Raw genomic sequence first — 5,090 nt, 5'->3', positions numbered from 1 at the left:
ACACATTGATGCACCTAAATTGCCTATACACCACGCCGTCCAACAATTCCGTTTAATATTATACTTGTATATTAATAAAATTTTTATTCTACACATAATAGAATCATTTTTTATGTAATGATTACTTATCAAATTTAAAATAAACAAATATAAAAAGTGTTAATACTTAAATCATTCCGTTCAAACATTTATTTTTATTTTGTGATGATTTATAAATTATGGTTGAAAATAAAATTATACATAGATAAGTAATCATTGTCTATATTTAGTATACACCTATCTTTGGGAGGAAGTAATGCGAAAGCGGTTCCCTCCCGGTCGTCGATTTTCCCCGAAAAAAAAAAGTATATACCTATCATACGACTATATAGAATTGTCTTCGACTAAAAATGTTTTGAATTCACTCTGCAAAAATATTCATTTACAAAATAAAACGATTTTTCTAATATTTGGTTTCTTTTTTTGAATACAGTTAATTAGTATTAAATTTGTGTATTTTTTGTAATCGTTTTTTTTTATGTACATATACGTACATATTATACATGACAAATTTTAAATTAATATCGTACAACCATCAAGCTGTAGTAATGCTATACTTTGTACAAAACCTTAGTAATACATATATATATATATAATGACTCGTTAAAAAATATTTAATTTAATATTTATTACAAAAATTGGTTCATATTATTAAAGTTATAAACCATTCATTTATTTAATTTTTATAATAATACATCAAAATGTTGAGATTAATTTCATTTAGTATGAATAACATAAATATATATATATTTAAAAATGTATATTTTATTTACATTGATTGAAGTATATAATTAATGTCGACCTACACTTTAGGTATTACAAACTTCTACCCCATTCGTGTAAACATTGTCAATTGATTAGATCACTTTTTCTTTCATTTTATTTATAAATTAGACTCTTTTAAATCAGTATAATGAAGTTGATTAATGCATCATTCTAATTTAAAATTGCAAATTTGTCGACTCTATAATATTTATGTTTTACATTATGTAAATACAAATATAATTGGGTCCAAATATTATCCTATGGGTAATTTGTTCGATTACAAAATTATAGCTATTCAGATAATTAAAAGAACCGTAGTTTTTCCGTGCATAAATATTTTTCCGACGATTATAATTATTTTTTCTATAAGTAATCTTTAGAAAATTGTTATTCAACTTTTTGTGTGCTATTTTCTATTTTTTCAATATTCTATCGAACCAAGTGATAGAATATTATGTATTTCATAACATATCTACAAGTATATTGTTTTGCAATAAGTTAACAATATTAAGAAATAAAACTAAATAAATATTAACAATTTATATGTATATAAACCTGACATCTATTGTACGTATCTCACTGAAGAAAACGTTTACCAATTTCAAGTTAAATGCATTGCTTACTGATAGAGTTCACCACTGGTAAACTATTTAGCAGCCGTTGTATTTTTTAATAAAACCGAGAATTGTAAAAACCCACCTTTATAAAACAATGTACATTATTTTTTTCTTGTCGTTGTATTTTATTGTAATCGTATTAAACTACTAAATAGTAAACAGTATCAATATTGAATAAATAATTTCATTATCAAAGTTTATCTGTACTTACTTATAAATACTGTTGGAAAATAAATTTTTCTGATAGAAACAAATGTTTCTAATGTTTTTGAACATCAATTTTTAAAATGACCCTGTTCTTGTAATATCAAGTAAAACAAATGTTTTCAGTATTTATGTTGATCATACAAAAATGTAAAAAAATACGTAAGATTATAATGTCATTTTTAATATCTGTTATTTTATTAACAGACATATTATTTTCAGACATTTTATCCTTAGGGATAATTCGTATCAAAATAATATATCACTTATCATTCATAACCATCTGTAATAGATATTTACATATATCTATAATTATTATGGAAATATAAAAGATGTTTTTATTGTGGACACTCCTCCTCCAAAATATTACACTTAATATAATATTATAGGAATTCAGACTTGTTAAAATTGTTGATAATTTTATGCATCTTTTTTTTTTAGTCAATATAAAAATATTGAGAAAAGTTTAAAACTTCCCTATCAAAATATTATGCATACAAATTTATTATTCGATTTTTAAAGTCAACATAAATACACTATAATTTCTTAAATGTTTTGGTTTAGTTATTATATTAGACAAATGTTTACAGATAAAAATAATATAAAATTAAAACTATAATTTTATAATCAACTATAGTATTACTTGTTAGTTTCTATCCCTGTACCACTCAAAATTAAAACAAAATATACTTACAAGAGTCCAATATTATGATGTTATTGAACAGTATAGTATATTGAATGTACTATTAAATATTATATTTTGTACTACTATTATCTGAATTGCTTATAATATAAAACTAAATTAAATTAAATAATTAAAACTATATTATCTCTTGTTAGTTAATATATATATATATATATATATATATATATATATTATTTATATATATGTATGTATGTATTATGCATGATGTATGAACAGTAAATAAATATTATAATACTTATTTAATTTGTTATTAATTTAAGCTGAGTATAATACTTAGTCACTAAACCAATTTATTTATTTTCTTTTTTAAAATGTATGATATTGAACCTATGTGTCTAATTATATTGCTTAAATATGAATAAATAGTATTAAATAATATTAATTTATGTATAAATTAGTTTAAAAATATACATTTATACATGCCATTATACTATAAGTATTTTTTAGCATAACAATAAATTTTAATAGTGTAGAAACTTAAAAAAAGTAAACTACTAAATACATTCTACATTTTTTTCATACAAAAGATTTTTAAGGGTTTGAGAAGGATTTTCATAAGAAGACAATTTGAAAACACGATGTTTATTATGTTATTATTAGCAATGGGTTAAAATAATTTACAAGCTATTACCAAGCAATACAATATTCATGGACTTGGCGATATTATTAATATAATATAATATAATAGTAATTAATTAATTAATTAATAATAATAATAGTTATAATAATAATAAATATTAAGTGTCAGACCATAATAACATAATTTAATGAGTATCAATTATTATTAGTAGTAGTATAATAGTATAATTACTTAAGTATTACATTTTAATATTAATATATTTATATAAATGTTTAAATTATAAGACAGTCAAAATGTTATAACATTAGCAGTTTAAAACCTTACATTAGATGATAAATTAAAACAAATACAATACATCATGAACTATCTGTGAACATGATGGAGTATATATTTGAAAATATTTTATCCTGTTTGTTTAATGAAAAGACGTTTGAATTCAAAAAGAGATGACTATTTTAATTGTAATTCACAAACTATATAATTATGTATTACAACTGACGTGAGAATGTGAAAACAATAATTACATTATTGATATTGTATAGCATGTATAAATTGTACTGTACTCGATGTGATTTGATATTTATTAAACAATTTATAGGTATAGTTGTGATTATTATTAACATAATATTAATTTTAAAAACAGTTATGTTAAAACAAATGTATTTAAGTGTCAAACTACAGACGTATAATATTATAACATTTAATGAAATACACATGGTAACCTGTTTTATGTCGCAATAACGATAATAATATTATTAATGAAATGTAAATAAACTTAGTATGTTTTTTTACTTGATAACAATTCCTGAAATAAGTATCTAATATATAATTTTAAATTATATTGTGTCTTAAACGAATTGATAAATATATAATTTAACAATATCTTCTTAATGAACTGCACTGCCGAAAACGTTTTCAGTTTCGAACATTATTTTATAAAGCTCTTTCCCTACACTGTAACGTTCCATTTGAATCTAATTATATGTCTATTAAAAACGTATTCTAAGACATTATAGAAGACTATTACGCGTTTATTATAATGCAACAGTAAATCTGTACACAAGTGATTATAATATGATTAGAAAAACAGTATATTTATAGTTTATAAACACTAATAAAAAGACTAGAAAAAATTTAATTTAAAAACGATATGATTATATATAACCATAATATTGTACCATATTGTACCTACATAGTATAGTATTAACATTTCTACAGGCTTAATAAATATAATAACCTGAACTAAACGATTACAATTATAATATTCATTGTCTAACGCTCGATAAATTACGTAAAAAATTATGCATCACAAAAAAATAAAAAATAATATTATACATGCACTGTATTATAATTAATATTATACTCATTTGTACAACGCGTCAGATGGTAATAATGATTTGATCAGAACATTTTGTTTAGTAAGACTTAAAATAATTAAGTAATATGTATTGTTAGTATGATTTTTTTATATATATCTACAACTATCAACTATTAATAATTAGTAGTAATTTTGAATAATATATGAAATATAATTTAGTAAGAATACACTAGAACTACGCCGTATGTCGACTCGATGCATAGGTACTTAAAATGACCAGACATCATACTATTATTATTCGCACTATATACGTACATATCTTCTCGTCGACGGATAATGAGTATTATTATCTCACTGCTAAATCTGTCTATCGCGGGAAGAAAACCGCCTAAATCGCGTTCATCGTTCTACACTACTGTTTCACACTCTAAAACGTTACAATAAGATTATTGAGCACTAGATGCTTTAATATTATATTATTATGATACTATGGCATTATGCGACGTATATGGTAAATTCACTATCCGTTTACGTAGACAAGTACAGTACATATTCTCTTATGCTATACTTCATCGCTTGTTATCGTATTATTGAACACGTGGCAGTGACAATATTCTACGATTATTCTGATAACATGTAATGGCCTTCAATATCGTATCGTAACCATTCGTTTAAATCCAGGAGTGGACATGACTGACCGTTTATATATTTATATTTATATGCGTGATATATTATTATAATATTATATAATTATATTATCATAATATGCGACAGTAATAACCCGACTTTTCGTCGCAAAAGTCTCGCGTGGATGTCCGAGATTTTTACTGATGTTTATTGTTGTTGTTATTATTGTTATTT

This window comes from Aphis gossypii, chromosome 2, assembly GCF_020184175.1.
Source record: "Aphis gossypii isolate Hap1 chromosome 2, ASM2018417v2, whole genome shotgun sequence".
NCBI lineage: Eukaryota > Metazoa > Arthropoda > Insecta > Hemiptera > Aphididae > Aphis > Aphis gossypii.
Note: the sequence above shows the minus strand (reverse complement) of the source record.